This window comes from Euprymna scolopes, chromosome 16, assembly GCF_053919585.1.
Source record: "Euprymna scolopes isolate OS-2025 chromosome 16, ASM5391958v1, whole genome shotgun sequence".
NCBI lineage: Eukaryota > Metazoa > Mollusca > Cephalopoda > Sepiida > Sepiolidae > Euprymna > Euprymna scolopes.
The window spans coordinates 22,254,301-22,281,609 of record NC_136497.1 but is presented as its reverse complement, the minus strand read 5'-3'; the positions used below and the strand labels follow the sequence as shown (position 1 = coordinate 22,281,609).

At 33.9% G+C, this 27,309-nt stretch overlaps 1 long non-coding RNA gene across 1 annotated transcript in view; it reads right to left on the bottom strand.

Annotated features, from left to right (window-relative positions):
• The window catches only part of LOC145295881 (uncharacterized), a 44,917-nt gene extending 18,198 nt beyond the window's left edge, over positions 1–26,719 (bottom strand). Inside the window, exon 1 of the long non-coding RNA XR_013869901.1 lies at positions 25,801–26,719. This is a non-coding gene — a long non-coding RNA (uncharacterized LOC145295881). The remainder of the gene's footprint in view (positions 1–25,800) is intronic.
• Between the last annotated feature and the right edge of the window lie 590 nt (positions 26,720–27,309).

Sequence of the window (27,309 nt, the reverse complement as noted above, 5' to 3'; positions counted from 1 at the left end):
AGAGACACTGGACAATATATTGACTATATGACCAGAGACCAAGAGACAGAGTTCCCAGTAAATTATGCCTTCATGAAAAATTTGCTATCCTGTACTTTAAAGAACCCCAAAATCTATTAAACTGTAGAAGAGAAATAGCAAATAACTGTGTTCACAAAATAAAATTTACTCTAGGATAGCGATACAAAATAGTTTTAAAACTAACAAAAACAATAGAAAATAAACAAATAAATAAATAAAATAAACATGAATATACATAAACGATAACACATATATGTATGCATATATATATATATATATATATATATATGTATATATATGTGCATATATGTATGTACACATATATATATTTATATATAAACTAACAATAAAAAAAACTAAAATAAAACTAACTTAGTTTTAAAACAGATCCTTTGTCCGATAAAATGCATGCCCATTGGCTGATAGGAAGGGGTGCGGTGGATACTAGAAAGCTGATTGGCTAACTAAATCCTCAATAGAAGAGGACCATATAAAAACCATAAACAACCACAGAATTTGCGCATAAGCCTGAGGAATCCTAGAGTGGATGAAACGCTGAATATTCAGTGTAGCTTAATCGTCATATATATTTTATAAATTACTAACTAGCTCTACCTACGTATTGAGCACTTTTGAAGTAAATACTTAAAGTTTACGCATAAATCTATACTTTCGTATATTAATTTTATGTGAGTAAATGAAGTAGTTATATATATATATATATATATATATATATATATATATATATATATATATATATATATATATATACACTTCATTTACTTCAAATAAAAGAATAAAGTAAGAAACATTTTGTATATATTAATCAAATTGTGAATAAAAAACAAACAGGAATACGAATTTATATGTAGAGAGATAGATAGATAGATATATATAATTTTATATATATGCAGCATTTTTTAATTAAAAAAAATATTATTCTTTTTTTAATTTTTCGATTTTTCATATAATCTTTTTATATGAAAATCAAAAATATTAATAAAAGTTTCATAGTTGTTGCTATCACAAGCGCTTTTGATTCGTCCACGAATCATCTTCAGGTGTTGAAGTAAATGAAGTATATATATATATATATATATATATATATATATATATATATATATATATATATATATATATATATAAGTGAACGTGTCTGTCTGTGTACATTTCCTACGCAATAACTCTGTCAATTTTTAGTCTACAGACTCGAAATTTGATACACAGGGTACTGAGATTTGGGAAAATCTTTGTGATCCGTTTTTGGCCAGAAATTTGGCTGTTAAAGGGTCAAAGTTCAACGATTTGACCTTTAGAACTCTACCAAAATCCTCCTCTAATTTCGGGTCTAAATACTTGAAATTTTAGATATAGGTTCCTTGGACATGGATCTAACTTAATAACTTAATTTGAGCCCAAAGCAATACCTGGTAAGGAGTCATAATAGGGGTGAAATTTTTTAAAAATTGACCTTTTTTTGGGGGGGGGGTTGCTCAGCATGCACCTCCAAACACCCGGGCAACGGGTATCTAAAACCAAGCTTCTCTCTTTGCATCATCAACGTTCAGATTCCCATCTGGCATCCATTGAAATGAATGGCTCTCGTATGTTTAGTCTTGATCTAAAATGGAACACGTGCATCAAATCCATTGCCAAGGTAGCTGGAAAAATGATGGGATCCTTCAATCGATCCAGTAGATATCTACCTGCTGATGCAATTCTCTACCTATATAAGAGCCAGGTAATCACTTTTTCCATTGCTTCCAATGTAATAGATGTACTAAGACTAAAACCGTTTCGAGGACTGCCAGCAACCACTGTAAAAGAGTAATGAAGAACCAGTTTTGGCAAATAGCAAACTGGATCCTGAACAGAAGCGTGTGCTCTATCCCAACTATCATCAATGGACCTGAGGTAATCTCATCAGCATTAGACAAAGCCAAACTCTTTGCCAAGAAATTAAATGATCCTAATTATGATATAATAAAATTATTAATTTTTATGTAAATTATAAAATTATTAATTCCATCTACTAACTAACTAATGAATTAATTGTATTCAAACAATTTTCACTACATAAATATATGCAAATAATAGGGGGGAAATAAGTTCAATCCAGCGACTGACACCCTTTCTAACTCAACAATAAACAACAACATATGCAAATAATAAATAAAATATTTATCAATATTCAAATTTTATTTTTAGCTGCAATATTTTAAGTCTAAAAAATTCTTATTTTTTACTTTACTAGAATATCTTGTTCTTTAATTTTTCCAGGTTGAATTTCTTGTCCTTTACTTTTCCAGGTTTAATAAAATCTTAAGAATATTACTTTTCATGCACGCATTTTTCCATATAATCCATGATTTTTCCAGGCATTGCTATTGTATTAATATATAAATTTATAATATTTATTAATGATTGTCAAAAAAAATTAGCTCTCAAACACACATTTATGCAATATTTATCATTCAATCACAGTAGTTCCGAGCCAGGGTCTCTACCGAGACTGCGGTTCATGAATTCGTGATCTGTATAGAGCGTAAACTAACAAAAAAGAAGATGGCACTCGGTATCTTTTTAGATATCGTTGGAGCTTTTGACAACATACCCTTCAGTAGTATGTTCAAGTCGCTACGAGAACTCAATGTGCCACCAGTACTCATCCGATGGATTGAGTATATGGTGAAGCACAGAACAGTTCAAGTAGAACTACTGAGGGCAACTGTTAAAAGGGAAGTAGTTAAATGAAACCCCCAAAGTGGGATTTTATCACCTTTACTATGGAACTGTATGCTGAATCCTCTTTTAAAGGAGTTTAAAAATAGGAATATTTATGCCCAGGCTGATGCTGATGACATCGCAGTGCTGGTCGCGGGTTCAAAAGCATCATTGGTCAGACGCATTGCCAAAATGGCATTAAATATTCCTAATAAATGGTCTAATCGAAATGAATTAGAATTCAGTTGCCGTAAAACAGAAATGGTCTTGTTTACATATAAAAGGAATTGCCAACTTGGTGACCTTTTTCTGAGTGGACAGAAATTGAAACTTTCGCAGGAGGCAAGGCTGTTAGGGGTAATCCTGGACAGTAAGCTAACCAGGAAAAGCGACATAGAAAAGATTTCCTCCAAGGCGACTGCAGCCCTTATGCAATGCAAACAAATTGTGGGGAAAACCTGGGCAGTTAACTCGCATGTAATGAGGTGGATATACATTGCTATGGTATGTCCCATTTTGTCGTATGCATGTGTTTCCTGGATCCGCGGGACAAAGAAACTGTACTTGAGGAAGAAACTCCAGAAGGTACCAAGACTTGCTTGTTTAATGACTTCTTCAGCATATCCGAGCACACCTACTGGATCATTGGAGATGCTGTTGAATATCCCTCCGATTAAAAAATTCCTGAAGGCAGAAGCGATACAGGGATCCTATAGAATAGATCTTATGGGTCTGTGGTGGTCAAGATCTGTTGGGACTACTGGAAAAACAAAGAGTCACGTGGATTTGTGTAATGAGGCTAGGAAGGAACTACCGCTCTTGCATGTGCCGGGTGACCTTATGACTAAAACCAGATCATTTGAAAAGCATTTCACATGTATGGTTTATGACAGAACAGGCGCAAGAGATTACGAAAAAGAGCTGGAAAGCAACGTAATCAAATGCTATACTGATGGATCTAAAATGAATGATAGGATTGGTGCGAGTGTTTATATAGAATACTCAAACCACCTCACCTGTCAAAAATCTTATTATCTTGGTAAACTGAGGACGGTCTTCCAGGCAGAAGTCTTCACCATACAGGTATCATTGGATACAACACCAAACACCAGTCATGAGCTGGCACCATTGGATGTGGTACCAAACACCACCCCCGCCTTCACCGAAGAGCAGGATCTCAGACCTAAGTCTGACAAGTCAGCTCTAACATTCGGTAAACATCACGACAAAAACCGAAGAAGAAGGAGAGATAGCGCATGTTTAAGGCTTTTGAATCTGAGGTTATGATTATGGAAGAGGTTCAGCAACAGGAAATAGCTATCCTTTCAGATAGTCAGGCAGCTATTAAAACATTGGAGAATAGTACGGTAAGATCCCAAACCGTACTGTGCTGCATTGAAAATCTAAACCATCTAGGAAAAGAAAACCGCATATCTATTTCATAAGGAGAGTTAAAAAAAAATTAGTTATTAAAAAAAGTTCGGTTTTTTAATTATAAAAAAAACCGATACACGGGATTGAACCTAAAATCTTTCCACTAACCCCCGGTACTCTAACCGTTACGCTAACATGTCATATTGGCAAAATCGCAGTAAAAAATATTTATATACAAAAAAAAGTTATGCAAAATAAAAATAAAAAAGCGTTAGTCACTTATGTATGTACTTACTCTCCTGTTTGTGAACCCACATATTTTGTTGTAACTTTTTTTCTACTGAACCAATTTTCGAAATTTTTTTTTTTTTTCAAAATGTAGCTAATGAGGTGTTCTATCCAACTATATAACCTGTTTGAAATTTGGTTGCGAACGGAATTAGTGGTGGGGGTTTGAATGTGTCTCGATTCATTCAATTTCGGACTTAAGCATATATTCAACCACTACCGTGGTTGAATGATTATAAATTATAAATAATTATCTTTTTATACCTACAGACACTAATGTTCCACGCTTTCACAATCATCAGTGTAGGAAGTGAAGATTGCCGCAAAGCCACCTTTGACTTCATTAGCAAGGAACGTTACCGTCAACTGCCACGAGAATGAAGGGAAATTTAACATTTATAAAATCAAATACAGATATAACGTTATTAAGACAATCTAAAGTGATCAAGCAATCGGAAATCATAATCTTGCACAAAGCTGGTCGACCACCTTTTATTTTCCAGCAGTGTTCAACTTGTAAGAACTTACTTCTTAAAGGGGCAAATAATTATCAATTATAAATAATTATTTTTTATACCTACACACTAGTGTTTCATCCTTTCGCAATCATCAGTGCAGGAAGTGACAATATATATATAATTATTTCCTATATAATTACTAAATACCTACAACACTAGGTTTTCATCCTTTCAGGAATCATGAGTGCAGGTTGTCACGATTAACACCGATTGATAGCTTTAGGATATATATACCTATCGAGCTTATTATATATCTACATTACAACGAGCACTGTTTTATTTTATTTTATTTTAATTATATTAAAGAAATTTACTAATACATTAAAATATACTCTGCTTTTTAGACTGTTGTTCTAATCCCCTTAATATATATATATATATATATATATATATATATATATATATATATATATATATATATATATATATATATGATTATTTACTATAATAATTACTAAATATCTACGGACACTAGTGTTTCATCCGTTCGGGAATCATCAGTGCAGGGTGTCACGATTAACACCGGTCGATATATCCGAACCCGGCAACAGAAGCCATCTCTGACTTCATTAGCAAGGATCTAATCCATTCGGCCACTGCTAACCACGAGAAATACTGTTGAAATTTAAACATTTATTTTTAAATGTTTCTTAACGTCTGTCAGAGTAATCTAATCATGATATGATTATCTTCGCATATGAACTAAATTGACCGACTTTTATTTCAACTGAAAGTGCTCAACGATAAGAAACGAGTTATATATATATATACTAGACTACCCGTGATCCGTTGGGTCAGTATGTTATATTAGCTATGGAATTCATGTATGAGCGTGACACTTGTGACGTAAAGAAAATAGGTTTTTTGACATAACAGAAACATTTCTATGAAAGTATATTAAAATGAAAAATCACGGATGGATCAATCAAACATGAAAAAAAATCCTCTCTATTCGTGTAAATGTACCTATTTTTCCGAATAATCGCCCAAAAATCGAAAATTAAACATGATTTTCCTACAAATCGAACACCGACGAAAGTCATTTAGCAGCAAAAACGCACATGAACCTACCGATGAGAAATATAAGAATGAAAAACCCATATTGGAATCCTTCAACCAAGTTATAGAAACTTAAAATCTAAAAAAAAAATTAATAAAACCTGAAGCAAAAAAATAAAACCTAAATAAATAAAATAAAATAAAACTAATATTGAAACAGATTAGTAAATGTGTCAACAAATTCACCGTTCTCACACAACTATTTTGTATCTAGAAATGTAAACAAAAAATAAAAAAAGAAGGAAGGAAGGAAGGAAAAGGGACAGATAGAGAGTAGTAGTAGTAGTAGTAGTAGTAGTAGTAGTAGTAGTAGTAGTAGTAGTCTTTACTACAATTGTTCTTATGTTTGTCAAGGGTTAAAGTTGCTTGGTTGTAAGAAAATAGCGACAGTATAGTTGTAATAAAGAATAGTTGCAAAACACCCCCACTCTTTCCATGTTAAATAAAAATTTTGAAATAATAACGTTAATATTTTAGTGCGCAGGTCAAACTCTGCTAAAGAAGCGATTTGTGCTTATTTGTTTACGTTGCTATGGATTAATGTTTATGCGTGAATGCACAACCAGATGTTGTAAACCGGAAAGTGGGTTACATCATTTGTTACAAGGTCATTTGAGTTTTTATAATTATATATATATTGCCTGAATACATACACAGACAGTATTATTTAATTTAAAGAAACATTATTTAAAATAACAGAGAGCTTTTGTTTAAATATGCCTTTTGTTATTTTCTGATTTTTCTTATCTTTTTTAAGATATAATTCATTATTTTTAACCATGCTTGTTTAAATATATATATATATATATGTATATATAAATATATATATATATATATATATATATATATGTATATATATATGTATATATGTATGTATATATACATATATATATGTATATATATATATATGTATATATATATGTATATATATATGTATATATATATGTATATATATGTGTATATATATGTATATATATGTATATATATATATATGTGTGTATATATATATATGTATATAATTTAAAGGAGATTAGAATAATAGTCTAAAGAGCTAAGTGTATTTTAATGTACTAGTGAAATTACTAGTTTAATTAAAATACAGGAAATGCTCGTTGTAATTTAGATATATAATAAGCTCGATAGTTAAATGTCCTAGAGCTAATTCAATATTAAGTAATGTGATTTATAATTTAAGAAGGAACAACAACAAAGTCAATTATCTGTACGATCGTTTCAATAGAAATCCTCCTAAATTTGCTGATGAGGAGACTGTGCTTACCAAAAAAACTATGTATAATTGTTCTACTTGACTTCATGTATACCACAAATAAAAAGCACGGATTTCCGAAACGATCGTACAGATAATTGACTTTGTTGTTGTTCCTTCTTATGAAACTGATTTTTAATTTAATTAAAATTTGATTTTTAAATTTAAAAATTTTTTTTAAATTTTTAAATTATAAATCACATTACTTAATATATATGTATATATATATATATATATATATATATATATATATATATATATATATATATATATATATATTTATATATATATATATATTAACATTTTTAGAAAATAAACAAACTGCTTTGAAACCACTTGAAGGTGCAAATATTTTATTAAAAGAATAATAATCATTCGATTTTTTTTTTAATATTTTTCTTTCTTTTTTTCTTTTTTTCTAAAATTTTTTAATTTTATTGATAATGCTTCTTAGAGTAAAATTTACAGAGTATCGATATGTTTTTCTGTGCGCCTGTTTATTTGTTGTTTTGTTTTTACTTTTGAAGTAAGAAATAAATTCAGAATTGAATTCTAAAACTTTTTTTAAAAAACTGGTAAACGTTACTTTTAACTGTAACACAACGTCGACCATTCTAATTTGTGTTTCTATAAGTTTTCAAGTTCGCTGAAAACGAATCTTGCACTTAAACCCGTTGTAAATTTACAATTCTGTTGTTTTTAATACCAGTTTCTAAGGCATATTTTCTAACAGATAACTCATTTTGTAGCTGTTTTGCATGGGTCCCTTCCCCACCAAAACCGGAAAACTGTCATGTGGTCAATATCTCCCCCACCACAACCGCATGAGCGCATGAATACCAAAAAAAAAGGACACAATTGCACGTGGATACATGTTTTCAACCACGGTAACTACACAAAAAATAACAAATAACAGTAAAAGTGCAGCATCTTTCCACCCTCAAAAAATCTTTTAAAATTACCATTAATGTTTTCGGGGGTGCTGAAAACGAAGAACACCCATTTTTTGGCTACCTTTTTTGTTGAAGGGTTGGTCAATGTAAAATGAGTAATTGTGGCCCAGTAGACCAACACAAAACCTACCTTAAAAAACTTGTTTTGTATAGGCTTTCAGGTTTGCAGAAAACGAATATCGTACTTAAATTTTCCGCAAATAAGTAGTTTTCCGGATATTAAGCAATGTAATTCTTTATGTTATAAGTGATGGCCATTGTTGTATGCGCAAGCACGTGCACATTTTTGCCTTAAAAAAATTTATTAACTTAAAAAATAAATTCATAACATAGGATGAAAAATTGCCTCAAGTTTCAACTTGGAAATTATTACTCCCGAGCAACGCTTGGTTTATTCGTTAATATTATGCTAAAAGGTGCAAGAATTTCACCGTTTAAGACTACAAGTTCCTACAGCTAATTAATTAGTTAATAAATTCACTGGAAGGATTATTCATGATTGCATTAGTTATCTCCCTTGCACTGGTTGTTTAAAACGTATTAAATAAGTTTGTTTTTAAAAAAAAAATTTACAGGTTAAATATTGTTAATTAGGTCGGCATTTCCAAAGTTCGAGAGCTCTAATGAAGTGGGGATGGGAATGTTGGCGAGAGCTTCTGGAAGAAATAGTTTCAGCAACACTGTAGAGGTCTTATTAATTTTATTTTATTTCTTACCTAAAATGTTGCCACATATAAATCATATAGTGTCGTTTTTATTAATAATCTATATATCAACACGCTAGTACCTTTAACGTATGTACGTGTGTCACGGTTTCCAAATTATAAATTATTCGATCGGGAGATCCTATTTATTAAAAAGGAGGATATAAGGTGACATCATAGAATAAACATTAAATTATTAGTATATAGATATGCTACTTCAATGTACGTAGTATCTTATCACTAGGGCTATGACAACAGCATATTCTTTTCCTTGTTTTGATTCTCACGTATCTATCCATTGATATCTTATATGTTTTTATGTAGAGTGATGCGATTCTCGGTTTATTAATTGTGCCTAATTGTGTCGGATATATACTTCGAGAGTCAAAATAATGAAAAGAATATGCTGTTGTCATAGCCCTACTTATCCCATTCTATCCTCCTTTTTAATAAATAACATTTCCCAATCACCAAATACCCAATGTAAAAAAAAAAAAGAAATTAAAACAAAAACGTAATGTTGCTTTTGGGCTGTACATGAAACTAAAATATATTTCTTGGTCTTCTGGCTGGGATCCAAGGGTACTATATATCCGTCCAAAGATGGTTTCCACTCATGCCGGGCGTCCATACAATGGAAATATGTCACAAACTTCTATAAAGATATTGGAGATAAATCGTAATAACCAGATATATTCTAACACTACATTAACCAGATTACTAAGATAAATACTTTCTAGCAACCGTTACATATGGCCGGAACAAATCTTCAGCAGAGACATTTTCGTAACAATCACCGTTTCAATGCCCACGAGTATCAGAATGCGCAGGTACAACGTCATGATTTGGCCACCTGCACACATATTAATTAAAGAATTACATTGCGTTTCGTTCATAGTTATACAGCAAACTGACTGGAACATTCCAGAACGTCTCTATATGAAGATTCGCTTGTGAAAATCAAATCAGTCTAACTTAAGATTTCTCCAGCTCGACATGTGTCAATGAAACTCTGTCAAAATGGAGACGTTAAAATCCCCCGTCTGGACTTTACATGCACCACAGACAAAATCAAACCAGTTTTTTTCTTCAACACCCATCGTGGAAAATCACCACATTAAATGGGAATTTTAATCTTTTTTAAAAATGCTTTTCCGAACTACTGTTTTCTTATGTGATGGACACACACACACACACACATGCATTTTACTTACATGGTTTAATAACTGTTTTCCTCTCAAAAAATAACCACATTCAAGACACGTGTGACACTCTAATCAGTAATCTTAAACTTCATGCTGTTCTCACAAAATTTTTATTTAAGTTTGTATAATGAACATTCATTACAAGAAAACACTCACGTTGGAACACTGAGCTAATTTTCCTAAAACGTGGTAAATCATTGTTTACTTCTTGCACAGAATTCCTCCTGTAAATTAAGAAAAACAAAAATAAAGAAATATCTGTATAACATACATTCCTGTGATGAAACGAAAATATCATATTCCAAAAAGTCATATAAGTTAATCAAGTAGTTTTATTTTTAAACTAACAGGCATTGACGTTGTCTGGCCCAAAAAATATGCTTAAATATGATATTTTATTTTGTGTAGATTTTGTATTTACTATTATAGAAACAATTCTCTATTATTATATTGTACCCAATATATAGTAGTGGCCTCCTAGCATGGCCTACCAGCCTGATCCAGTCATAAAAATATACTTACAAATGATATTCGAATTCATGCAAATTTCATATATAATAATTATAGAGCCAATACTCTATGGATTATTATATTGTACTCAGTATAGTGGTACAGTATAATCACATTTGACACACAAGTTCCCGCTGGATCATCAAAGTTAAGCAACGTTGAACCTGGTCAGTACTAAATGGGTGACCATTTGGGAGTTCCAGGTGCTGTATGTGCTCTCCGCTTATCTCAGCAGTGTTTTCAGTCGTCGTGGACTTCTCCTTCCCATTGGACTCGAACAATGCCGATTCAGGAGAGATGTGTTTGTAGATTGCACAACCCTTGCCTCACAATTACACGTGCAGCTGCCCCTACAGGGGGTATCCTTTTGTCTTTCGAGACTGAACGGAGGCATCAATATAGTAGTGATTTCAAAAGTTTTACACAAAAATTACTTGGATGCCATCATCTAGAATCGAAACCAAAACATTTAGCGCTCCAGCCTTGGTTATCACCATTTGAGCTAACAGCAGATGGGTGAAAGAACGTTAAAATTTAACTGACTGCAACGTATAAATGTATATTTGTGCATGTGTACAAGAGCACTTTAAGTCAACTTATGCCTGCCAAGTTCAATTTTTTTTTTCAATTTTGAACTCTTAGCAGCTATTTTTATCAGCTAAAAACCAAATCAAATTTGTTCCACAGGTCCAAATCCCCTATATATTAAGTTTCAAGTTGGTATATATATATATATATATATATATATATATATATATATATATATATATATATATATATATATAAGTGAATTTAGTATACAAACAAATGGCTACACATAAGCATACATGTTTCAGCGAAAACCCAGTAAGGGAATCGCTTCGTCAGGCCAAGGACATCTCTGGCTGTTTCAACTCAAACATTGCCAATTTATAACTAGGACTACATCATATTTAAGTGTAAAGGGAGAGAAAGGACCTAAAGAGAACGTATATACATTAAAATGTGATCATCCATTATGTTAATTATATTAATTTATTTATTATTTTATTTTATTTTATTTATAGTGCGTTTTGAGTTTCAAGTAGAGTTTCAATATTATCAGTAAATTCCTAGTTCAGTAGGTAAGTTGTGTAGAATAGGAACCCCAGATTTAAAAAAAGGGAACGGCTGTATTTAACTGTAATATGTACATAAATATAATTATTTATTAACATTAATATTAATCGGTTAAAATATATAGTTATGTGAATAATTCATTAGGCCACTAACGTTTAAAATAAAATAAATAGTATACGTTTTTTGAAAAAAGTTTACGATGTAATGAATACATATATATATATATATATATATATATATATATATATATATATATATATATATATATCGTAAACTTTTTTCAAAAAACGTATACTATTTATTTTATTTTAAACGTTAGTGGCCTAATGAATTATTCACATAACTATATATTTTAACCGATTAATATTAATGTTAATAAATAATTATATTTATGTACATATTACAGTTAAATACAGCCGTTCCCTTTTTTTAAATCTGGGGTTCCTATTCTACACAACTTACCTACTGAACTAGGAATTTACTGATAATATTGAAACTCTACTTGAAACTCATTACGCACTATAAATAAAATAAAATAATAAATAAATTAATATAATTAACATAATGGATGATCACATTTTAATGTATATACTTTCTCTTTAGGTCCTGTCTCCCCCTTTACACTTAAATATGATGTAGTCCTAGTTATAAATTGGCAATGTTTGAGTTGAAACAGCCAGAGATGTCCTTGGCCTGACGAAGCGATTCCCTTACTGGATTTTCGCTGAAACATGTATGCTTATGTGTAGCCATTTGTTTGTATACTAAATTCACTTATTTTGGCTCTGTCTAAACATTGAGCACTCTTTTGGTAGACACACTTAATAATTACTACCAATACAATATATATATATATATATATTTATATATATATATATATGTATGTATGTATGTATGTATGTATGTATGTATGTATGTGTGTGTGCATGTGTTAGAATTTTTTCATCTTAAATGCTACATAAATGTAGCATAAATGCATAGAAAATATGCTAAAATAGAACTGAGCATAATAGATAAATAAAACCAATCATCCAATAAGAAACCATAAAAAAATGAATAATTAATCAATGAAAGTTCGTTTTTCAAAGTAATATGCAAATTAGTTAACCTTCATGAAGTCACTCACATATCAATGACTGAGTATATTAAGAAGTTCGTTTTAATAATTTTTACATAGAAAAAGTAAGCTTTTATAAATGTCAGTGCAGTAAAAAGAAACTCAACTTTGTATGTGTCTGGAATAGATGAGAAAATCAAAATGGCGGACCTGAACAAGCTTTCCCCACGACATAAAAGTATTTTCGTTGATAACAGACTTAACTTTCATATTAGCAGGGGGAAAATCTCCCAAGTTTATATAATGACTTTTAACATGGAGGATCACTTTTAAATTATAACGTTCTATTACATTTTATTGTACACTACAAAAATAGCTTAATAAGGAGAGTTTTTACTGATTGACCGAAAAGTGGGGTATCAATTTGATAGAATGTTATAATGTAAAAGTGATCCCCAATGTTAAAAGTCATTAAATAATCTTTTTTTTTTTTAATTTTCCTGCTAATATGAAAGTTAACTCTGTTATCACAGAAAAAAATAAGAATACGTGAAAAGAAATTAATTTTACGGCAGGGGGAAAGCTCATTCAGGTCCACCATCAAAATTTATGTGCAACTTGGGAGCGACTGTCTTGCCCGCCAATTTTGAAACAATTTCAAAAAACAATAATTCAAACTTTGCAAAATTTATGTTGTAATCCTCTAACCGCTTAAAAGTTATTTTTTTTTTTTTTATAAAACTTAAACTACTTTATCAAATTACTCAATTTTTCGAATATGATTTGTTCCTTTCGTCATATTTTTTTGTTTTTAGTATGAGAAAAATCTGGACAAGTGCCCAATTATTTCTGTTTATTTTTGTATTTTATTTATTGATTTGTTTATAGCGATGACGTTTTTATTGGATTTTAAACAAGACCGGGAAATTTTTCTTTTTTTTTTTTTTTGCAAATCTCGTTAGAATAGCGAAATCCAACAGTCAAGAAATTGAATTTCCATTAAAAATTAATAGTATATACTTACTTTTTATGCTAATTTTAACTAAAAGCAATGTTATCTACCAATTTGTCATGTTGCAATTAATTGAATGTTACTGCATTATTACATTTTGTACACGTGACATTCGCATTAATTGTAACAAAACAGCCTGAGTTACTTCCCCTGATTTGATGTTGTTTCATTATGTATAAACTTGAAAATTATTTCAAACACTATTTTAATTAATAATTAATTTTTTATCTGATAGTTTTCGTAATTTTTGGATATATCACTAAATTCGACATAACAATATAGAAGATAATATTGGTTTTACTTGAAATTCAATATTTCAAATTTCGCCATTATAACGAAGAAGCGTCGCAATGTCGACCTAAGGGAGATAAATTATATCAATCTATTTTTTCAACATTTTATGGCGAGTTAAAAGAAATTTTTTCCACCGAAATAAACAACAGAAAGAATAACAAAAATGCATTTCCATTGGTTATTTGCCATGGGCGATTGCGTGTGGTTTTACGAGAATTTGAGAGGCAGAAGAGTGTTTGCCATTTGGACAAGGTTAATAGTAAAAAAGAATTTTGGTTAAATGCCATAAAAAAGTTGCCCAGAATCGGCATATCTTTTTACATTTAATTTATATGTGAAACTGATCCTTCACAGTAAATCGTTAGGTTCATTCACGATTTATGACCTTAAAGTAAACATTTACCCTATTTTCTCCCATATCTTCATTTTATTTTGTGTAGTTCTGATTACTAAAAAAAAAAAGGTTGAGATAAGTTATCTCCCTTGATATGACACTTTGCCATCTTAAAGTAAAAAATGTTTTGTTCATTTAAGTATATTCGTATTGACCAGAGGTGTCTCCCTTATAGGAGAAATTATCTCATAATCTAAAGTTATTTCCCTTAGTAATAAAAGGAAGATCTCTAAACGTTTTTTTTTTTTTGTGTGTGTGTGTGTGTGTGTGTGTGTGTGTGTGTGTGTGTGTGTGTGTGTGTGTGTGTGTGTTTTTTTTTTTTCAAATGGGAGTCACCACTTACCCAGGCCCAAAGACCACTCGAGGATAAGAGTTAATGAGTGTATGGTGATCATAGGGATAATTGCGTATTAATAGTTAGTGGTGGAAATGGAGTAGAAATGGATTTTTTAGGGGGGGGGAGTCAACAAGAACTTGTGTACATTGGACTTGAAGACGACTACATTGCAGTCAGCTGGAAAGCAAGCCAGTCGTGATTAAGGCATACATAGAGTGGGGTTATCTGTTGATGGTCGCCAACTCGTGACCTGTATACTTTTAATCTCCAGTTTATTTTCTAAATGACAAATCTTCATTTTTTTCTTAATTTAAAACAGAGTGAATTTTTTTTTTTTTCGTTTTCACCCCAAACAAGGCAGAGTGCCACTTTAAAGTAGGGGGCTACTATCAGGGACATAAGTTGAAGGGATGTTATGAAAGGAGATGAGGAGCAAGATGTTTGTTCACATTACACTTGAACTTCTGCATGTCAGTACAGTTGGGAAAGCAGAATCCCGGAAAGGAGTTCCAAAATCTAGTAGTTCTGAGGAAGAAACTATTGGAGTAGAAGGTTTTCTTACACCTAGAGATTTCTACTGTGTAGGGGTAGGATTTAGCTGCTTGTCGGGTTTGTCAAGAGTATTTATGATGAGAGGGCCCAAGTTGGTCAGAGCATTCACCATTAAAATACTTGTAGAACAGGCAGAGGGATGCAATATTTCATCGATGGCTGAAGCTTAGATATCAAAGTTCAGGACCTATCCGGTAAGCGACTCTCTTTTAAACTCTGTCCAGGAGTGAGAGACTAATAGCAGATGCTTTATTTAAAAAAAAAAATTTTTAAATTAACATATTTACACATTTGAACGTAACAACTTTTATTCTATAAAAAGATAGGCACGCGTGCACAAGTTATCCGGAAATAAAAATCTTCTTCCGCTCTAGAAAGACACGGCAATATGCCAGTTGGCAAAAAAACAAAAAAACGGATGCTGAACCATTATGGCAAACAGACGTTAAGTATTTTAAAATTCATCCTAACAAATGTATTTCACGTTACCTTGTTTAAACTTGTTTTTCTTGTTTTATTTATGTATATGTATTTATTTGTCTCTACTTTCCTGTCTTATTCGTCACCCCCCTTCGCGACTACTATTGAAACAGGCAAAACACTGCTCACTCATGCTACATTGAAGTAAACTAGCGATAAAAAACAAAAATGCCGGGAATTATTTTCTCTATTACAGTAGATAAAGTTAGGAATTTATTTAAGTAATATACTTAATATATACTATTACTATAACCTTCCTTATATTAAAAATGCTTGCTTCCTGGCTAGCCAATCAAACCATCTAATATAGTTAGTCTTATTTTCAATTATATTCGAAATATAATGCACAGTGACATTAGCAAAGAAAAAGTCACCTATAAAAACGAACCTCGCAAATTAAAACCATGAATAATTATCTAAACTCAAATGTAAATAAATATTAAGCCGACTTCACAAATTGATAAAAGTTCATTATTGGATTTTAATTATAAGGTGAAGCTCCAATGATTCAAACTCGAGATAGATAACGCCAAAAACATCCACCCATTAATATGGGAGGAGAGATTATCATCAACAGTGTCCTGAATTGATAATTTAGCACCAGACTTTAAGTAGATATTAATAAGTCCCTTGTACCCATTCCCCTCCTCCCCGTTTTTTTTTTTTTTTTTTTTAATGGAGAGTAGATAATACAGTGGATGTGGTATCGGCAGCTCCAGTAACTCTCGCTTCTCCTTTTTTGTCCCTCAGTCTTCATTCAAATGAGTGATTTTTCTGACAAAGGGTGAAAAAAAAGCTGCTTTAAAGGTCGGTAGTACTTCGTGAACAGTAGCTTGAGATGTCGGAAATTTTTCTGTCTCTATGTCTATCCTTGTGGCCATGTCACTAGTAAGGGTGCTGGAAGTAAACGTTTTGTCTGGGCTGACGTTATCCGCCTGATAGTCAGGGACCCGAACCTTGGATTAACCACTAAGGAGGCTGTTCTATCAGCAGGTGCAAAGTACTGGGACTGCTGTATTGCCATTTGGTGAATGGATTCTGGACCATGCAGTAGTCTCTGGTGGAGCCTCTCGATGCCATACTAGTGGGTAATTGTTACGGCTTTACCTTTTCATGTGCTACAAAAAAAAAAAAAATTTTCCTGTCTTTTTCTCTCTTACTTTCCCTCTCTATCCTGGTCTAACCAAATATGCCGACCTGTTCCTCAAATCCCAAAACCTCAACATGAAATATCTCCAGAAAAAAAAACATGAATAAACCTAGAACCCCATCCTCCAACGTAGACCCCTACTACCATGCCTCCTTCTACATCAGGGGTCTACGTTCCAACCTTCCAGAGGTTGAAACACAATTACAGGAGACGAACCCGGACATATTCTTTCTAAGCGAAACTGGAATAGGGCCGACCACTTCCCTAGATCGGTTCATAATTAACGGATACTCTAACTTAACAGCTAAATCTGACCCCCAAGATCTCCATGGGCATGGAATATGTGCCTATATTAAGGATGGCTTCTCATGGCTTCTCTAGAGAAGATCCTAATTTACCCTATATGTGCTTCTGGGTTGCACTTGCTTACACCACTGCATTTATATTTGCACTCTATCAGCCCCATAACAGCAGAGTTACTATCTTTAAGAGTATATATAAGAAAATAGACCACATTCTGTCTGCACATCCCTTGGCTAACATCCACATCTGTGGTGACTTCAACGTCCATAACGTGGAATGGCTGACCCATTCAAATAAGACAGATGATGAGGGGAAGTATTGTCATGATTTTGCCATTGCTTATGACCTCACTCAGATTGTTCGCGAACCCACCCATGTGCCCGATACAACTGGTCAATATGCAAGCCTCCTAGATCTTTTTCTCTCAACTTCCCCTGAGCTATGTTCATGTTTCATTCATTCTCCTCTAGGATCGTCCGACCACTCCGTCGTATCAGTTAAGATAAAAATGAAATGTAATAAGTCCCCAGATGTACCCCTCCACCGTACTGTATACCAATACTCTATGGCTGACTGGGATAGCTTCCATACATTCATATCTGATTTACCTCTGCATTCCATGTTTAAAAAGGAAGTGTCCTCTGTAGTATCAGATCTGACCGAATGGTTAATTGTAGGCATAGACCGATTCATACCATCTAAAAAATTCCAACAAAAACCTAACAGCCAGCCATGGTTCTCCCCAGAATGTGCTGCTGGTATCATGCACAGAAATCACTTTTTCCATAACTACCAACATAATAGATGCACTGAGACTAAAGCTGCTTTCAGGACTGCCAGCAACCACTGCAAAAGAGTAATAAAAAATGCAAGAGAGCTATATGTTCAGTCTGTTAAATCCAAAGTAGCTGATCAGTGGCTTGGTTCCCACCAGGTTTGGCAAATAACAAATAGGATCCTGAACAGAAGTGTGCGTTCTATCCCAACCATTATCAATGGACCAGAGGTCATCTCGTCAGCGTCAGACAAGGCCAAACTATTTGCAAAGAACTTTGCAGCTAATTCCACCCTATGCGACGAAGGCCATCAACTCCCCATATTTCCTCCTATAACACAGAACAAGCTAGGTAACATACAAATATCCATGCATGAGGTCGCCAAGCTAATCAAGAACCTAGATTCCAGTAAAGCAACTGGCCCTGATGGCATCCCAATTATAGTGTTAAAAAAGCTTCAACCAGAACTTGCTCCCATACTTACGAAACTATTTAAGCGCTGCCTTAAGGAGAAGTGCTTTCCGACTCCCTGGAAGACCTCATCAGTTTGCCCTGTATTTAAGAATTCAGGTGAAAAGTCATCTCCCTCTCAATACAGACCTATAAGTCTCCTGTGTGTCATGAGTAAGTTGTTGGAATCCATATTAAATAAAGAAGTAGTCAATCACCTCAACAGAAACAACCTTCTTAGTGACATGCAATATGGTTTCCGCTCTGCAAGATCTACAGCAGATGTACTAACGGTTATATCACATAGGATTAGTGAATCTCTTGACAAAGGGTTCCTTTCCAGGGCAATTGCTCTTGACATATCAAAGGCCTTTGACAAGGTATGGCATAAGGGCCTACTTCACAAGATTTCAAGCTACGGTATTACTGGAAATGTTTTCTCAATCATTAAATCATTTCTCTCCAGTAGGTTCATGAGAGTAGTGGTTGATGGGAAGAAATCAGAGGCCCACAGTATTAATGCTGGAGTCCCTCAGGGGTCGATCCTGGGTCCAACTCTCTTCCTGATCTACATCAATGATCTTCCAAAACACATACTTAAATCATTCCTTGACATCTATGCTGATGACACGACCATCTATGGCAACACATCAAAGGCCGTAAATGACAAAGTTCTCTCTGATTCTCTCTCATCTGATCTTGAGCACATGGTACAATGGGGGAAGAGGTGGCTGGTTACTTTTAATTCATCCAAAACAAAGCTTCTATCTTTACATCATCAACGCTCTGATCCTCATCTGGCATCAATTGAAATGGATGGCTCTCGTCTTGGGGAGGCTCCATGTTTTGACAAGCTTCTGGGTTTGACCTTTACTCCTGATCTGAAATGGAACACGTACATCAAATCTGTTGCCAGGGACGCTGGGAAAATGGTGGGATCCTTCTACCGCTCCAGAAGATATCTCACTACTAATGCAATTCTCTATCTGTATAAAAGCCAAGTACGTCCAAGGATGGAGTACTGCTGCCACATCTGGGCAGGAGCTGCTAAAACAGCCTATCCTGCCTTGACAGAGTACAAAATAGACTTCGTGGTTTAGTGGGGGATGCCCTTTTCTCTTCCCTGCAACCTCTCTTCCACAGGAGAGACGTTGCGAGCCTGTCTTTGTTTTATCTTTTTTCCATGGCAGGTGCTCGTCTGAGCTCCAATCCCCCCTCGCCAATCTTTCACGAGAAACACCCGTCTGGCTGAAACTACTGTCAATAATTTTCCCCACTCTTTATCTATGCCTAAATCCAAACGTAGATTCCATGAGCAATTAATAAAATTACTCGCAGACTACTTGGCATTGCCCGGTCGTAAAATATGCATAAATATTATATTTAAATTAATGCAGAATGCTTATTTAGTATAAACAGAAATACCGTAGCTATTAAACGTAACGTTCAATTCCTTTAAAAAAAAAAATGAAATAAAAAATGGAAAGAAACTTCTTTTTTTTTTTTAACAAGGTGGTCACCACTTATCAAGGCCTGGAAGCCACTCGGGGATAAGGGTTATTGTGTGTACAGTACCTTAGTATTGGAGATTTGATAAAGTGTCTTACTTAAGGGGGCAGTTCATCAGGAATTTGTTTATGTTGGACTTGAAGACATCCAGGTTGTAGTCAGGTGGGAAACAGGCAAATTGAACAGAGTTCCACAGGCAAACACTTCTAAGAAAGAAGTTTTGTTCATGGAATCTACGTTTTGGTTTTGGCACAGATAAAGAGTGAGGAAAATTATTGACAGTGGTTTCAGCAAGATGGGTGTTTTTCATGAAAGATTGGTGAGGGGGGACCAGGGATTGGAGCTCAGACGAGTACTTGCCATGGAAGTAATGATAAAACAAAGACAGGCTCGCAACGTCTCTCCTGTGGGGAGAGGTTGCAAGGAAGAAAAAAGGGCATCCCCCACTAAGCCACAAAGCCTATTTTGTACTCTGTCAAGGCAGGATAGGCTATTTTTAGCAGCTTCTGCCCAGATGTGGCAACAGTACTCCATCCTTGGACATACTTGGCTTTTATAAAGAGAGAGAATTGCATCAGCAGTGAGATATCTTCTGGAGCGGTAGAAGGATCCTACTATTTTTCCAGCGACCTTGGCAACAGATTTGATGTACGTGTTCCATTTCAGATCAGGAGTAAAGGTCAAACCCAGAAGCTTATCAAAACATGGAGATTCTCCTAGACGAGAGTCATCCATTTCAATTGATGCCAGATGAGGATCAGAGTATTGATGGTGTAAAGATAGGAGCTTGGTTTTAGATGCATTAAAAGTAACCAGCAAACATCTTCCCCCACTGTACTACGCACTCGAGATCAGAGGAGAGAGAATCAGAGAGAACTTTGTCATTTACGGCCTTTGACTGACACATATGCATGCAAGTATTATGTTTTTTCTAAACAGTTCACTTCCTGTAAGTAAAAAAAATACTCGAGCTGAGATCAAAACCAAAATCTAAAGACTGAGTCAAGTATGATAACAATTAGACCAGCTTGACACGATTTTTAAAAAGTGTTTTCAAACCAACTTATTCTTAACATAAGTAATCTATTATGTGAACGAGTCACGCATACTCATTCTTGTCGAACTCGGGAATGTTTCTGTCGAACTCAAGAATTTGGCCTGCATTTCAAACAGAACCCTTTATTTACTTCACTGTGATAGAATGCTCGTGTTCAGTCAACCATGATTGGATAGCGGTCCTAAGGAATTCGCAATTGGATTTGTGCATGTGTGAAACAGTTGACAAACAGATAAAAATCCAATGACCGCCCCCCCACGTACGATCTTTTCAATTTTTACCCCTTAGCAGGCCTTTTTCCAGATGAAAACCGATTAATATGTTTTCCACATGTCTGAAAACCCTATATACCAAATTTCAAGTCAGTAGATCAAAAATGCATTTAGTATATATGTTGAGAAATGTCCTCTCACACATTTTTACTTTTATAAATATATAGATTGGATGTAAATAGATTTCAAAACTTTAAATCTTTTAACACACAAGTATTTATTGAAAAATTTTAACCAGTTTTTTTGTTTTATTAACATGTCACCACTTATCAAGTCCAAAAGGACACTCGAGTATAAGGATGTTAGGTGAATGGTGAGACACCCCCATCATGATTGGTAATGGTTGGTGCTGATTGAGCTGAATTCGGCTAAACGTTCATGGGAAACATGAATTGGAATAGATACATTGAGGGCATTGCCAAGGTTGCTGCAAAAAAGGTGGGCTCTCTTTACCATGCTAGAAAGTTATTTGTGCCTGAGAGTATCCTGTACCTCTACAAGACCATCATTCACCCATGTATGGAGTATTGTTGCCACATTTGGACTGGTGCATCTGCTACTAGTATCTCACTCTTAGACAGGGTTCAAAAGAGAGTTGTCAACCTAATAGGTCCCATTCTATCAGCTACGCTTCAACCACTGTCCCATCAAGGAAATGTTGCATCCCTCTGCCTGTTTTACAAGGACTTTCCTGATAGGGGCTCCAATGAACTATAAACCCTTGTACCTCCTTGATGTAAATACCCCCCCCCCCCCGACAAACCCGACAAACCCGACAAGCAGCAAAATTACACACATACACAGTAGAAATCCCCAAAAATGTTACTCTAATTGTTTCTTCCCTAGAACTGCTAGACTTTGGAATTCCCTTCCGGATTCCTGCTTCCTTGACTGTACTGGCATGCAGAAGTTCAAATGTAATGTAAACAGACATCTTGCTACTCAATTCCCTACATAATACCCCTGAAAATTATGTCCCAGATAATAGCCCCTACATCAATGTGGCACTGTGCCTTGTTTGGGGTAAAAATGCAATAAAAAATAGAAAAAAGAAACCATCTTCCATCATGATGATGCCCGTCTCCACACAACACGACTGACCAAAGAAATCTATATTGAGAAATTTTGCCCCATCCTGCATAATCTTCTGACCTAGCTCCTTCAGATTATTCTGAGAATTATAAAAGCATTTACATGACTTTAGGTTAAAATCACGAGGTGTCGTTGAACATGAGTTCAATTCAAATTTCAAATCAAAACTGAAAGAATTTTATAGGTGAGGCATTTATAAGCCTGTCGACAGATGGAATCAAGTTATAGCAAGCAAAAGACTGTTATTGTTATAAATATACAAATTTTCAAAAACACAGTTTTTTTTATTTTTAAGTCTAGCCTTTGTGCCCAGCGTTGCCCGGGTGCTTGGAGGTGTGTGTTGAGCAAAAAAAAAAAAAAATTGTAGTAGGCAGGCAGGCTCAAACCCATGATGCAAAGACAGAAAAGAAAGTGGAGGTGTGTGTAAGGGTGTTGGTTAAGCAAAAAGAAATAGGAGTAGTAAGCAGACTCGAACCCATAACATGCCAGAGGAAAAAGAGGTGAAGAAAACAAACTCTTACCGATGTGCCTACCTTGGTTGTGACGTCACAGGCGGTCGAAATAACGCCTTTTAAGCGACGTTGCGAACACGAGGGTTAAATGACTTGCCAAAAATGTCAACAAAAAAATCGACCCTCCCTGTACAAAAGGGCACAGTTGGGAGTGAAGGAATTAATGTTTTTGGTTAAATTTTTTATATTTGTGGTTTGAAGGGTCGAATTTCAAAATGCTACCAATCTCGTGAAAATCCGTGGCCTCTGTCGAAAGTTTTAGGCAGGTATACAAACATACATACATTCATACATACATACATTTAAACAGACAGGTGAGATTTATATAATAGATGAAATTCGAAATCGGCAAAAACTTTTGCACCAGCCTAATAGTTAGAATTCTAGTTAAAAGATACCAAGTAGTGATTGAACCGCATGAAAGTTGCTAACATTGTAAATGAAAGTATTTCTGTTGAACAAACGGGATTTGAGCTCTGTACATCGATGCTGTTAGTCCATGTCATTAACCATTTAGCCATCGTTTCTCTGTTCTGTTAGTTAAATTTTTTATTAGTTCAATCTTAAGCCGTTTTTAATTAATGTTATAAATGTGCAAATATGTGTTTCAAATACATTAGAGGGAGATAACTCATGATTATTGTAAAGTTCATTGGAATTCAGATGAGTGCAAGGTAAAAAGAAAGAAAAGCTCAAATCTTTGGCTGTTGACTGGAATTAATTTGAAACAATTTTTTATGAACTCTAATAATTAGCTAATTAGCAATTATATTTATTACTGAATATCATTTTTTTTCTTTACTGATTCAGATACATCAAAAATAAATAAATAAATAAAAATAAAATCATATAAAAAATATATAAATAAATCTAAGTAAAATCATGCATAAATAAATCATTTCAATTTTTACAAAAATATCAATAAAACCTAAAAATCCATCGACTAATGAAATCCATGCAAAAAGGTAGTCATTTTAATGATATCTAAACGTTTTATTTTTCTTCAATTATTCTTGACGTCATATTTACACTGTGACACAATGGAAGATGTTTGCTTGTTACAAACTTAATGCGAGTGTTCCTGTCACATCACCGAAGTTAAGCCACAATGAGCCTGGCCAATATTAGATGGGTGACCATTTGGGACTTCCAGATGCTGTATGTCTTCTCCGCTTATCTCGGCATTGTTTCCAGTCGTCCTGAACCTTTCCTTGCCACTGGACTCAAGCAGTGCTGATTCAAGAGAGGTGTGACAATAGTTTCAGATTTCGTGGTTTATATTGCCGGCTTGTTGAGGAGAGAACAGCTCAATCCACACGTGTTTATAGCTAGTAGTCGTCGGGACGAAAGAAACCGATTAAAGGAGAAAGAAACGGCAAAGGTATTAAGTGTGTTCACGTGTTGTCATGGGTGATTGTGTGTGTGTGTGTGTGTGTGTGTGTGTGTGTGTGTGTGTGTGTGTGTGTGTGTGTGTGCGTGTGTGCGTGCGTGCGAGTGTGTGTGTGATTCGCTGTATGTTCTTTAGCATGATAAAGAATTTTTGTTTGGGTACCGCACGTGGAAACAAATAGGAGTCTGAAAGGAGCCATTGTTAGCTTGTAGTACTCACGTTCAGCCCCAAAGCCCCAAGCGAAGTCTGCTGCCCGGCAGGGTCAGAATGAAAGAGGGTTGACAGTTTCAGATTTCGCCTTTTATATACTCTGTCACATGATAGAGAGCTGGCTTGTGATTGGACAAACCAGGGGAAATGGATTTCAAAACTTGAGTCGAGAGAATTAGCTTCTGCCTGTGATGTAATGAGTGTCGACTGCTACAAATATATTGATGTTGGCATTCTGTGGATGTTCAGCATAAATGGAGACAGCCTGATATTATTGTACCTATTTACAATGCATCCCCACGGGACAGAGTTAGACACCAGGGTCGTTTTTTAATGTGGAGAAAAGGTACAAAAATAAAAAATTGTCTCAGTCGTGAAGGACTGCTCCTCCACCGAAAGAGAACAAGAAATGGAAGTGCAGCATCTGAAGAACAGATACTACACTTTGATCTTGGCCTGATATTATTGTAGCTCTTTTGTTAAAACTGCAAAATATATATCTAAGCTAGTAGGGACGCCCAGTGTAACCCGGTCATAAAATACGCTTAAATATGATACTTTACTTTATGCAGATTTCGTATATATTATTATAGAGTCAATTTTCTATCGATCCTTATATATTATAAAGTTGTGATTTCAAAATAATATATATATATATATATATATATATATATATATATATATATATATATATCCATAAGACTTGGGTGTATCAGCTTGAATTGAAACCAAAACCAAAACTTATGAAGAAGAAATATATGTATATATATAACTTGAGTTCCTTCAGCAATAATCGAAACCGAAATCAACACTTATAAAGAATTCTTGGTAAATTATTTATAAAGAAAAATAGATGATTTGAGTGCCATCAGTTATAATCGAAACCGAAACCAAAACTTATGAAGAACTCATTATTATTTATTACAATAAATGGAAGGCAATAACAATTAAGCGACAGTCATTCGGGAAAAAACGATGTAAGTGTGGCGCACAAAATAACACACACGCTATCGTATTAATATATAGATTACAATAAATTGGGCATAAATTAAAATTCCATTTTTATTACTATTCTAAACTCTTAGTGATATAGGCCAAAGTGTTAAGTAGTTATCCACGTGAACAAACTTTAAAGTCTTTGCACACCTTCAGCAGCAATAGCTGTGTTTAGAATATCGCAATTCATAAGGTGTGAAGAAACAAAAAAACTATCCTTAACGATATAAAATTACCTTTTATGATTCTTAGCGGAAAGTCGCTTCCCAAATTCGGTTAATATCGACATATCTCACAAAGGTAATAAATTTGTGTGCTTCAATTAACATCTGTTGCAACTGGAGGAAAAAATAATTGACTCAGTTTTCCCACATATTTATGAACAATGTCTGCTGCAAAACCCATTTATGACATGACAAAAGCTGTCAAATTTCTTCTTTTTTTTTTTTTTTTTTTTGATTTATCGACTATGAATTGTGTTGCCATGGTTTCAGTCAGAAAACAAACAGCTGAAATGTACATGCTCTCACTTAAAGATTTATTGCTTTTCTTTGCTTCAGTTATAAAGACATAACACGTGTGATTGTTTCCGGTGGTGGAACTGTTACTATGGAGACATTTTGTATCATTTTGTTTTTGGTTTTAATGAAGCCAGTTTTCATTTTTGAAAAGTCTGATAGTTTATGAGAGAGAATAAAAATGTAATCATTTAATAAAAGAAAACCTTACAAATTTAAAAACTAGCCATAATCTTACCTAAGAAAGGTAATGTTGCTAGTCTCAGTCTTTTCAATAAATACTATTATGGCGGCCTGCGACTATTATAGAAAAGTGACGTTGCTAGTGCTATGGGTTGGGAGTGATTAAGTTCGAGGGTAATTTTTCTCTGGTCAGAATTGTCGATTCTTTGACGGGCATCTATAGAATAAGAGACAACCAAATGGATTTCATTCCATATTCAAAAGCAACTTTATTTGTCATCTTCGTTAGTAGCGTGTACAAGAGAGAAACGTGTTAGTAGGTGGAAGTGTTTTGTGTAAAGAAAGATTTAATATATTGCGGGCTTGTTGAGGAGAGAATAGTTTTGTTTATAGCTAGTAGTCATCGGGATGAAGGAGACCGGTTAAAGGAGAAAGAAAGAGCAAAGTCTTCAGTGTATTTACGTGTTATAGTAGGTGTGTGTGTGTGTGTGTGTGTGTGTGTGTGTGTGTGTGTGTGTGTGTGTGTGTGTGTGTGTGTGTGTGTGTGTGTAAAAGAGAGAAGGAGGTTCTTGCTGAGGATGTGTTGCTGGTAGTGGCTGCCGGGTCAGCTGTGTATGCGGAGGGGGGGGGGTCAACACTGGATACAAGATGTTCACATTTGATATGGGAAGAAGAGGTCATGGTTGCTTTTTCATTTTTTCTTTTTAAATAAATCTTCTGCTACTTTCTTTTACCCAAATCCTTACACTACTTTTCAAATAATACCATCATTACGGTCTGCTAGTGTATATATATATATATATATATATATATATATATATATATATATATATATATATAAAATATATATATATATATATATATATATATATATATATATATATATATATATATATATATATATAAAATATAAGAAAGGAACAAACCAAGTTATATGTTCATAAAAGTTTCGTCTTCATTTCGAGACTTCATCTGGATGAATAGAATAAAGAAAACATGAAAATATCAAAAATATATTTTCAAATATTTGTATTGGTGTTTTGT